The 12,642-nt window shown below is 37.8% G+C and overlaps 1 long non-coding RNA gene across 1 annotated transcript in view; it reads left to right on the top strand.

Annotated features, from left to right (window-relative positions):
- The window catches only part of LOC147915385 (uncharacterized), a 45,388-nt gene extending 44,392 nt beyond the window's left edge, over nt 1-996 (top strand). Inside the window, exon 6 of the long non-coding RNA XR_015553988.1 lies at nt 136-996. This is a non-coding gene — a long non-coding RNA (uncharacterized LOC147915385). The remainder of the gene's footprint in view (nt 1-135) is intronic.
- Nucleotides 997-12,642: the final 11,646 nt, after the last annotated feature.

Below are 12,642 nucleotides of genomic sequence, written 5' to 3'. Positions count from 1 at the left end.
GTAATAAGTAACTCCTGAAGCATGGGATCTATGAAGGGAATGGGAAAGGCGGGTTAAGTAGTTCAGGATGAGCTCACAGAAGGGTTTTAATTCTGAGCTCTAGAGTCTGTGATTTATTCCCTTTTCCTGTCTCAGGCACTTCATTGCTTCTTGTTCAGAGTCGATGTGGAGCTGGCATAGATATGTGGGCACACAGGAAGAGAAACAAGGCAAAGAGTTAAGTACTGAGATGGGTAGAACAATAATGCAATGGAATATTCTGCTGACATCCTGCCTTGAGACTGCTCTCAGAGTGGGAGAAGGTGTGCATCGCCTCCAAGGAGCCGACAGACCTTTCTGTAGTACAGAACCTCAGGCAGAGAGGGTAGAGGCCACCGCCAGGCTACTTTCTCTCAGCCTTAAGCACTCTGTCCTTTCAGTTCCCAATCAATTTCTATAACTAAAATGACTGAGAGAATTGAAGCTCAACAAAGTTTTGGCTGTTAAGATAGCTATATGGCCATGGACATTGTGAAACTCTCAATAAAATGTTTATTGGGCACATATTGAAATCTAATTATGTTTAAAGCAAAACAAAAGTGTGTACACAAGACCACCGCAAGCCCCTCATATAAATCTAGACCTTGACCAAACTCTATAAAATCTATTAACTGTTATTTGGAAAGACTAAAGTATGATTAAAGGTGCTATTTTCACATAAATACCCATAAATATAACTTTGACTATATAAGGATAGAAGAGAAATAGATGGAAATTGAGTCTACCTTGACATAGATTGTGTTTTTAAAATTCACATAACCTAAACAGAATGCTAGAATGTATTTAAATACTTGAGTTAAGCCAAACTACATCATTGGAAAACTGTATTTTGATTTGGTTTTATTTTATTTGCCTTTGCATTCCCGGGAATAAAATATCACAAAGTCAATTGTGAAGAGAATTTAAAATCGTGTATGGCCATTTTTCCTTTCATAAAATCCTTTGATTCCAGCTAAACCTAGAGACACAAGTAAAATTGCCTCAAGCTTAATCCACTCCTGTTCATCTGACAACCAGAAGTCCTTAGAAAGAGTAGAGCAGTTTCATTCCACACTAGGACTTTAAGAATGCTATCACTTAATATCCGTAACTTCAGATTTTCTATCATAATCTATCCCCACGCTCAGTTTAGAGGCATCTGTTCAAGATGTCTTCTTTTTAAGTACCCTACTCTAAGCCTAGAGGTATAAAAGTAACATCATGTCAGAAGGTCAGTGGGCCCCAGACTCTCAAGACCCTGCTTCTCATATTCAAACCTTGTTTGTTTAAACCCAACTCTCCAATCTCAGTCATGCTTTTTCCAATACGTGACCTGCCATTAGTTTTTAATGATTTTTGGTTTTGTTCTCTTATTCTCAAATGTCCAGTCACTCTGGAAGATTAAGATAAGCCCCTCTCATCAACTGATCACATGTATGGCAATATATATAGTATACATGCAGACATTTTTTTTGTGTGTGAGAAACATCAGCCCTGAGCTCACATCCGTGCTAATCTTCCTCTTTTTGCTGAGGAAGACTGGCCTGAGCTAACATCTATTGCCAATCCTCCTCCTTTTTTTTTCTCCTCAAAGCCCCAGTAGATAGTTGTATGTCATAGTTGCACATCCTTCTAGTTGCTGTATGTGGGACGCAGCCTCAGCATGGCTGGAGAAGTGGTGCGTCAGTGCACGCCCGGGATCCGAACCCGGGCCGCCAGCAGCGGAACGTGCCCACTTAACGACTAGCCATGGGGCCGGCCCAATGCAGACATTTTTCTATTTCTCCTTACGTGAAGTGCTGTCCATATGCTTTACCCTTCCTTCCTTCCTTCCTTCCTCCTTCCTTCCTTCCTTCCTTGGTTCATTTGTTCCTTCCTTCCTTCTTTCCTCCCTCTACATTTTCTGAATTTCTAATGTCTTAACAGCTCTTTCTTTATTGTGAAGATTAATCATTTGTTGTATATAATATAAATATTTTTTAGTCTGCAAATTATCTTTTAACTTTGTGTATAGAGTTTCTATTTAGCAGTTCATTGTTTTTCAATATTTTTTTCTTTATGGCTTTTGCATTTTGTATCTTGGTAAAGAACATACCCTGGCCAAGATCAAGTTTGTTAGCATATTCTCCTACATTTTATTCTACAATTTTTATAGTTTTGGTCTTTTACATTTAGAATTTTGTGAATGTCAGTTAGGAATCTAAATTAAAAAAAAAAACAAAAAAACAGTGAATTGTCACTATGCTGTAGAATATTTCAGGTTTTTCCCATTTTAATATTCTAAATTAGCAAATTAAATAGATTCTCCACTCAATACTAATGATCTTTTCAACTATTCTTATGCCAAATGACAGAATTCTAATGTCCGTCCTTTAAAATGTTCTGTTATCATGTAGAACAAACCTCTCCCCACCCCCAGCCCTGCCACTGCCTTCACTACTGTTCTTTTTTCAGAATTGCCTTGGCTGTTTTGATTTTCTCATCCAAATGAACTTTAGTGTCAACCTATCAGGTCACGCAAATTAAGCTTCAGGGATATTAGCTGGGACTGCTTTTATTAAAAGATTGATTTGGGAGAGAATTGGTCTAGCAGATCTACTATATGTAATCCAATTTTCCTGGTGGACCTATAAATACTATACTCCTAACCCCAATGCAACTGTATAGCCCCTAGGGTTCTATAGGTTAATGATGACATGTGATCAGACTTGCACAGAGCACAAATCTCTTATATTTTTATAGTCCTTTATGGTCTTATTATGCTATTTGATTGAAGTTCTTTCATCTGTATTATTGCATCTTGATCCAGCACCTGGAAGGGTATATGATAATTCCCATGCCACCGATGAGGAAATTGTTGTCAACAACATTTGATGGAATTACCAGACACAAACTTAAGTTTTATGTTTTCTAGTCACTCTTCCCACTCCACAGACCTGTTCGATCACCCTCTTAAGATATCATCAGAATAATTCATTTTCTTTTTATTGAAAAGCCAGACCAGTCACTGTTAAGAGATAATACGTACAATCCACAAAATAATATTTTTAAAAGGAACATAATATTTGAACTGAAAGGACTTTTAGAAATTATTGAGTAGCATTTCTTTGATTTATAGTTGAATACATTGAGGCTAACAAAGTGAAGCCTTTTTTAAGATTGCCTAGCTAGTTGGTGGTTATATTGTATCCATTTTTAAGCACATGTTCTGTCTTTGATCTCTTGGCATCTCTCCCTGCTGAAAGCTACCATGCTAAAAAAAATAAAATGAAATAAATCTGCTGATCTCCATGATCAGAACTTTCAGATCCAGAGTGATAGCGTCTCTGAGACCTGAAAGTACCAAGAAATACTCCTATACTAGTGTTCCCAAGGTTTGCCTTCTCCACTCGAGAGGTTCTTTCAGATATCCATTAACTATAGCACATCTTCATTCTCCATAGTCACCAGGACTGATAATGTTTTGCTAGATTCAGTCTGTAATATATTAAGTGGCTGTTTAGTTCCATTGTGCTTAATTTTAACTCGAAGGGACACAAATTATAGCATGTTTTCTACCGACTAGTAATAAACAAAAGCTAAAAACTTAGAAACCAGACTTATTATTTTTACTTTGTGTTTGCTTTGGTCAGAAAATATGTTTTCTGAGATGAGACGAGAAGCCACAGATTATGTTAGCACCTTTTTTAGCTCTTCTTTACATATCTTGGCAAGTATTTCTCTGTGCATTAATGAGGTGGTGCTTAAGTCATCATCCCATCTAAACCTTTCTTATTTTCAAGAAGGTTCATCACTAAAAAGGTCAAATTTTGTCTAGTAACTACTTCTCAAATTACCCAATTTTGTAGCTCTTTTAAATATTTTTGTAGACTATGAAACCAGAAAATAATGTCATAAAACCTTTGAGGTGTTTATCTTGCACACAATTATTTTAATTTCTTTTTTTTCTTTTTGAATTTTTTTTTCTCGTGAAGAAGATCAGCTCTGAGCTAACATCCATGCCAATCCTCCTCTTTTTGCTGAGGAAGACTGGCCCTGAGCTAACATCCATGCCCATCTTCCTCTACTTTATGTGGGATGCTGCCACAGCATGGCCTGACAAACGGTGCATCAGTGCGCGCCCGGGATCTGAACCCGGGCCACCAGCAGCAGAGCGCGCGTACTTGACTGCCACGCCACGGGGCTGGCCCCTATTTTAATTTCTAATCAAAGCTATTTTTACAAAGCAAAATTAATACCATTCAACTAACAGATGGTTGTTCCAGTTATTGTTGCATAGGGATTGTTGCTCCTCAATCTTGGAAATATCATCATTGACTGTTAAGATGTATTTAACAAAAGGTTTCAATATGGTGTCAACACTTAATTTTGCAACAATCCAATTTACTCTCTTGCCCAGTATACCCAAATCTTCCTCAATTTTCTTTCATTCAGACCCACTCAACAACTTCAATCATGGATGAATCTAGTCTGGATGGTTGCAAATGGCTAAAAATATCACAAAATTATCCACATTGCTTCACTGTAAATTCATGATTTTCCACCCCAACTGGTCTTAGGTGTCTGATGATACTTCTGTGTTTCCATACTCAGCCTTCTTACTCTGTTCTTTGCTATTTTAGACCTTTAAGGCTCTCCTCAGACCTTTAATTTTTTGCCACCTTCTCACTCATAGTAGGCAATCTTGTCAGTTTCTTACCTAGGGAAAATAAACTCCCCCTGCTTCCCACCACCAATCTTTTATTCTTTGTCATATTTTACAGTGGAAAAAGATTTCCTGTCCTTGTATAGGACCAGATCCTTCACCTGTGCTCTGAGTCCAATCAACTTGAAATCAGAGCACATAAGTCTATGCATTATTATACATACTTCTTTACATGTCATTTTGCATCACTAGATCCCTGTGGGCTGTGACCTTGTCTGTCACATTCCCATTAGCCTAGAAGAATATATGACACAAAATTGGTGCTTAAAAATGTTGGATATGGGAAATACTCAATAACTATTTTTAAAAGTTGTGTAACTAAATTCAGTGAGTAGTTATACTATGCTAAGCATCGGTACACATTCTCAGTATCTTTAAACTGGGATGAAATGTCAGTATCTATCCCCCAACTCATGTGGATTGTTTTGTCCACACAATTTTGTCCTTCTTGCCCTTTTTACTCTTTGTATTTTGGGGACCTGATTTCTTGGCTTTGATTCTCCCTAGCAGCCATACCTTCAGATTCTGGCTTGATCCACGTTTATTGTGTACCATGGACCTAACATGTAATGAATTCTCTGATTTTCCAGGATTTTGGTCCATTTTAGCATCTGCTTGTCAAGCCCATAAACACCCAAGCAGGGGCTGACTCAGGTTCTCCATCTCGCTAAACTGGGTTTCTCTCCCTGCCACCACAAAAAAAAAAAATCCTTGAAAAAATACACAGTAAAACATGGAATGCAGGAAATAACAAGAGTGGCAGCAACACACCAAGTAAGAAACTTTGGAGAAACTGAAGGCTGTTCCGCATTGCAACCAGCGGGGGAAGGCAATTGGTGGCCACTCTGAGAGGAGGAATACAAGAAGATGGCTTCAGTTCTGCTCTTCCCTTGTCTTGGACCATTGCCTTAGGACTTCCTTGAATGCCCACACCAAGTTGTCCTTGGGAATAATATAGGGACAGTGCAAGGCCCTACTAGGTAAGGAGATTAAAAAAAAAAAAAAGATGAAGATTAACTGGTTCCAGCATTCTCTTCTCTGTCCCGCTCCAAACCCTTAGAGTTAGCGGACTACAGTCCTCCTCCCTAGTTTGTTCCTCCCTGAGGGTTTGGTGGTGGAACTTAGGGAAGAGTTGCTTGGTGGGATGAACTGAAATGACAGTTATTACATGTATTTTTCCATCCTGGGGATTTCCAATCTGGGACTCATCCCTTCCCCTTATCTTGAACGCCTAGCTGTCTCAGACCCAGGTCTAACTTTAGGTCCTTTCTCAATTTTCATTAATAACCAGAATAGCTGATCCCCCAGCCAAATATGTTTACGAAATTCCCAAACTTTTCTAAGGTTGGGTATGAATTACCAACTGGTATAGGGTCCAGAAAGTTATTTTAGGGTAGCCCAATTCTTTACTAATGCCTCGTCTGTCTTTTCAGAATGCATAAGTTGAGGTACAGGGTATGGGACGTAAAAGTCACATGGATTGTGAATCCTTGGAAATTTTGCACAGTTCTTGTGGAAGATGGCTTACTTTCACCCTAGGGATGTGGAGAAAATATGGAAAAGAAGAAACCATACGGGAGAGATAGCAAAGGAGATGAGCAGCTCAGTCAAGGACAAGAATCGTGAGCTCTAACCTTCACCCAAATAACAAAAAAGAGAAACTTTTTCTCCTAACTGGTATGTTTCTTTTGCAAACATCGTAGGCTAAAATAATCATTTTTAGATTCTGATTTGAGATCCCTAATTCTAATCTAAGGACACTGGCTTACAGAGATGGGGAAAACAATGTAACTAAGGAGATGGGGTTAAAAATTGGGAATGTCTGATTAGATTCAAAAAGACTAAATATTTTTGCTTGTGATACTGTGAATTTCTTTCTTGGGATATTTAGTAGAAGTAGGTACAGAGAGCTGAAACTATGGCATTTTAAATATATATTTTTACTGTGAAAACAACATATATAAGGGAAAGTGTAAAATATATAAATGTACAGTTAAGTACCACCCAGGTAAAAAAAAAGAATATTACCAGCCGCCCAAAAACTCTCTGAATGTTTCTTCTCAATCCAACCTCTTACTCCTCTTTAAAGATAACTACTACTCGACTTTTATACTAATCATCTTATTGCTTTACTACTTAAATATCCCTCCTTATACAATGCAGTTACAGTTTTTTATAATCAAAATCATACGGTATTTATTCCTTTGTGTCTGGTTTCTTTGGTTCAACCTTATGTTGATAAAAATCCATTGATACTGTTGTTTATAATTACAGTTCAATCATTTTCATTAATTCATAATTTATCCATTTTCCTATTGATATTAGGGTTGTTTTTACTTTGTATTGTTTTAAATAAGGCTTCTACAAACTTTGTTATTCCTATCTTCTGATGCATATATGCATGCACTTCTCTAGGACATATACCTAGAATTGGAATTTTTGGATTCTATGGATATACCTATATATAGCTTCATTACATAATGGAAAACTGTTTTCCAAGATGTTTTCCACCATTTAAAAATCCCACTAGAAATTTGTGAGAGTTGTAAAAGTATTAGCAGGGTTTCTCATGTCAGTCAGTCTCTTGACTGTGTAGTGGTATTTTATTATGATTCTATCTTGACTTTCCCTGAAGGATACGGGCTATTGGATAGCCTCTTTTGTGAAGTACCTATTCAAAAGCCAAATAATTGCATTCATTAATGAATATATTAAATGATTCTGTGTTTTAAAATATTCCTAAGTTTTCAAGTTAAACATGTTAGGAGAGAGAGATATATAGTGTGTGTGTGTATATATATATATATATATATATAATATAAAATATATATATTAAACTATAGACACACATTTTCATTCATAGATTGTGGAAATAATTTCAGTTATTAAAGAGAGCAAATGAGCAGTTATTAAATGTCCACAGCATACCAAGTATAGCTAGTCTATATGTGTATGTTATATATGGCAGTGCAAAGTATGTGTAGGATTGTACTTATAAGGAATGGTAGGTAGAAATATAGTTGTGTGAACTATAGTTTTAGTTAAACAAGTCATAACAGATAACAGATTCATTGGTGTGAGTGAATTTTGTATTCCTACAACTATAGATATGGATATGATGCTGACGCAAACCTATTGCTTTTTTTTTTTTTTTTTTGTGCGGAAGATCAGCCCTGTGCTAACATCTGCCAAGCCTCCTCTTTTTGCTGAGGAAGACTGGCCCGGGCTAACATCCGTGCCCATCTTCCTCCACTTTATATGAGACGCCACCAAAGCATGGCTTGACAAGCGGTGCATCGGTGTGCGCCCGGGATTGGAACCGGCGAACCCTGGGCCGCCGCAGCAGAGCACGCACACTTAACCACTTGTGCCACCGGGCCGGCCCCCAAACCTATTGCTTTTTAACAACTGAATAAACTGAAAGGTAGTAATGTGTGAGCAGATCAATAATCTGAAGACATAATATAAAATCGTGAGGTTTCATTTAAATGAGCTCATACATTTGCTCTCTTGTGTTTTCTCTCCTATCATACTCTTCCCTTTTCTCTTTCTATTTTTCTTTCTCCTGTCCTCACTCACTCTCTTCTCTTCTGTTTATGTGATATGGGGCTTACAAAGATGGAACTATTTCAGTGTATTAGAGGTAAGGGGATTGCAAGAGAGTAGGGGAAGAGAGAACGGAATAGAGAAAGAGGCAGAGATTCTCTTTGGATACGGGCTTGCAGTCCCATTGCCCTCTTCCAGCTACACAGTCCGTGGAGGTGGTTACTGCCATCTCAGACGGCAGACGTGCGGAAGGAGGCCCTGTGGTAGTGCTAATAAAGAAGCCAGTGCTGTCAAGCTGCAGGCACGAGCCCTCAATTAGGACACGTCGTTCATCTCTGTCAACACTAATGAAATTCAGAAGCCTAAAGTGACAGGTACAGCAACTGGTTTGGGAGTTTAAAAATTAATACCTTCAAGTTTCATTTTCCCGTCCCTTCTAGCCTCAGCTCTTTCATTGGGAAGATGAGCAGAAGGAGCCTCACCCCGCCAGCATATGTGTGCCCAGGCGTCGAGGCCAAAAACCCAGTGGCACTGCAGAATTATTTTGAAAAGCAAGAAAAGGGAGCGGGCCAAGGGATAAAACTTGCGTGCCCTTTTGAACTCTGACAAGACAAATGAACCTTCAGTCATGCTATTCCAGACCAGAACTGACAACTTTCGAAGGTAGTAGTTTGATTGCAAGTGCAGCCTGTCCATTGGAATCCACCAAGAAGAACAACAAATGAAAGTTGAGACATAGCAAAAGTCCATTTGCAGCATGCTTTTAGACAAAGCAAATACAGTATTAAGGAGCCCAATTTCTGAAAATTATCATAAAGTAGCTGCAAGATTTTATGTAGTGGGGCTGCATATTGTTTTTTACAAGTGAAATAAACCATTTCGTATAAATTGCATTCCAAATAAGAAGAACCGAAGACCTCTCTAGGAATGCAATAGTACATGGGCTGATTTTTTATATATAAATAACAGAGGGGATTTTAAAATGATTTTTTTCCTTTTAAGATTTGAAAACATGCTTTTTCAACTCCCTGTATATGTATGTTCTCTGAGTTAATCTGAAAGTTTCCTATAAATGATGTGAAAATTTGCCATGAATCAGAACCAAAATATTTGACAGCAAATCCCCTGCTGAAATCTGAGGGCCCACACTGAACAGATTTCTGTAGTATAAGTGGAACGTTGCCAAGAATTTTTTTAAGAGCCACAATGTCTCAGAGGAGATATATAAATAGTTTCTTGATTATTTTAACCAGTGCAGCCAAACTCTTTCCCTGAGGTTAGGGCCAGCGTACTAGGTATGGCTCCTTCCTTCTCCTTATAGGTCCCTAACTTCATCCATCTTCACTCTCTGCTCACTGTTTTGTAGCTTCTATGCCCTGGTTTGAACTCAGTTGAATTAAGAAGCTGCTTCCTTTTCTCGGTTAGCAGTAGCTCAGGTCAAGCATAGGCTAGTTGGTACCTTGTTCTTTGAAAGCTATTTCTGTGGTTTCCTTTAGTCATACACAACGTTCTGCCTTTAGCCCTTCCCAGTATGGCATCTATTATAAACTCATAAGCCTCAGCCCATCCCCACACTTCACTGCACATCTCCTAAGATGGGACTTGCAAACATTGTGAAGCCATCTTGGAGCAAACTCATTTCCCATCCAAATCACAAAATTCAGCTCGTTAATAATCTTGTGGGCTTTTATAGTAGGGGAGTATTAAAAGACACATGGTTAAAATATTACAGAGTGTTTCTTTTTGATTTCTTTTAGAAAAAATGCATTTTTACAAGAGGCAGTGCAGGTAAAGTAACCATATAATTTATCATTGAAACCAGGACACTTTTCAGAGTGAAAGGGGGTACTATTAATTACTTCAGGACAACAGGCATAAAACAAGACTGTCCCAGGGGAGTCTGGATGTATGTCATCCTAGGCTAGGTCAGTTGTCCCACAAAATGGCTCTTGCCTGGAAAAAATCATGTAGCTGGCTGGTGGAAAATCAGTCAGCTTACCTCAATAGTATTTAACTTACTCCTTTTGATCTAGCAGTTGAAGAGTGGTATTTGTTTTCCAATAGCTAAGAACTGAACGTGACATGTTTTGGAAAATGTGGAAGAGATGAGAATGAAAAATTGAGTCTTAGGAGAGAAAATCTATAGATGGAGGAGATACAATTGGATGAGCGAGTTACGATCAGTAAAATCAGTTAAAGATTCTTATTAATCACCTAGTATGGTATAAAGCACTCTTTCAGGGCTAACGGGTATAAAAAATACTAGGTATTACTTCTTGTATCATAGTCCAGTTATAGAGAGACAATACACAGCAATATGTACTAGAGACACGCAGCAAAAGAGGAGGATAATTTGGGCTGAGATGGTCAGGAAAGTGAGAGTAAAATTGGTTAAGTTGGTCCTTAATTGAAGTATTTCGATAGGCAGAGAGGATATGGGAGGGGCTCTAGGGAAGGAAATAGCAGGAACAAAACATTGAGTGGTGAGGTATAAGTCATGCCCAGTTCCAACACCAAACCAAGGCGAAGTGTACTAGAGAGTGAGGAGATAAAACTAAAATGATCAGTAGAAGATATTGAATACCAGGATAAGGGTGGGTATATGATTCCGTGAGAAACCATTGGAAATGATTTGATAAATGTAATCATGAGGAAAAGACTGAAGTCAGGGAGACCAGTTAAGCAGTTATTTCAATATTACATGAACAAGGAAAGACCTGAATTAAGATAATGATAATAAAAACAGAATATATATTTTTAAAAATAATCTAGAAGCACAATGAAGAGAAAATCCAGATTATTCTTGGTGCCTAATTAGATAAGTTGATCTAAAAAGTGACAGAAGCAGAGTGAAGCACATCTTCTAAATCTCCTGATGTTAGGAATGTCATCATGCTTAGACAGGAAGGCGAGAAGTTTGCTTCCAGATATGCTAACTTTTAAATGACAGGGAAACACCGAGGTGGGATAGTACAAACAGAGATAGGTGTCTTGCAGGTAAATTAAAGTCAGAGTTAAATTTGGATCTTTGGAAGTCATTACATTGAAAGTGATTATCAAAATTTGAGAAAGTATGTGAGATCCCTGTAATCGAGTAGGTATTAAACATGAAAAGAGAGTCATAAAATCTCTGTAGTTGGATGAGGAGGCAGGATGGAATGAGGAAATAAACCTTTGAAAGAGGCAAAGAGGGGCCGGCCCTGGTGGCGCAAGTAGTTAAGTGCATGCGCTCCGCTGCAGCGGCCCGGGGTTCGCCAATTTGCATTCCAGGCGCACACCAACGCACTGCTTGGCAAGCCATGCTGTGGCAGCATCCCATATAAAGTGGAGGAAGATGGGCACGGATATTAGCCCAGGGCCAGTCTTCCTCAGCAAAAAGAGGAGGATTGGCATGGATGTTAGCTCAGGGCTGATCTTCCTCACGAAAAAAAAAAAAAAAGGCAAAGTGGTGAATAGCTGGGGTTTTGTGATTTTACAAAACCTAGATGAAGAGATCTTAAACAAGAAGGGAGGTATTGATATTATTAAAAGGCAAAGAGAAAACAAAGAAAAGACTTTAAAAAGACTATTGGATTTGTTGGTTGAATTACTGTTGCTCAGCAAGAATTAAGCTTAATTGGAATTTAGAACGGACCAGATATCAAAGAAATGGAAACAGCAGATGTATTAAGCTCATTGAAGAGATTTGGTAGTGTAAACAAAGCAAAACAGTATAGGAGGCATCAGTGTATCTCAAAACAGATTTCTAGAAGACACTGGAGATACTAGAAAAAAGAAAACTTTTTGGAGTAATTCATAAACAGAAGGAAGGTGAAATGTTTGAAAGCAGAACCAGTTGGAATTTCCTGAAATGGAGAAATATCATCCCTTCTGCATCTGGAAAGAATGGTAGTCAGTACAGATAAGGAGATGTTTAAATGAGGAAGAAAGTATAGTATATACTGGGACTTCACATCACATTACCTCCCAAGAAGGCTGTACCTAAGTGTGTCTCTGCTTCCCTTTTTATGAGTTACAAAGCTCTTTGTTTATTTTGTATTTGTGTTTCTTTACATCTTTCTTCCATACTTTTCTTTCTATCATGTTTAGTTATTTGCTTATTTGAGTTGTTGATTTATTCTCCGTCTTCTTTTGGTGTCCCTGCCTAACTAGTGATACAATATATTAAAGTATATTGATATATTTTTATTTGTAGCATCTCATATAGATTGTGTTTTCTGTTCATGGTTCATAATTGTTCCCCTCATGGTTATCAATTAAAATAAATTATTTAATCATCTCTGTTCTAGCCCATGTACAAGTCAGATAAATCATAAAGCTATTTTAATAAAAGGATTTTAAATATCAAGATTTTAATTCTTTCAATTTTTAGT

This window comes from Ceratotherium simum, chromosome 13 (assembly GCF_057802395.1).
Source record: "Ceratotherium simum simum isolate JZ-2026a chromosome 13, ASM5780239v1, whole genome shotgun sequence".
Lineage (NCBI taxonomy): Eukaryota > Metazoa > Chordata > Mammalia > Perissodactyla > Rhinocerotidae > Ceratotherium > Ceratotherium simum.
Note: the sequence above shows the minus strand (reverse complement) of the source record. Positions and strands in the feature narration are given on the sequence as shown.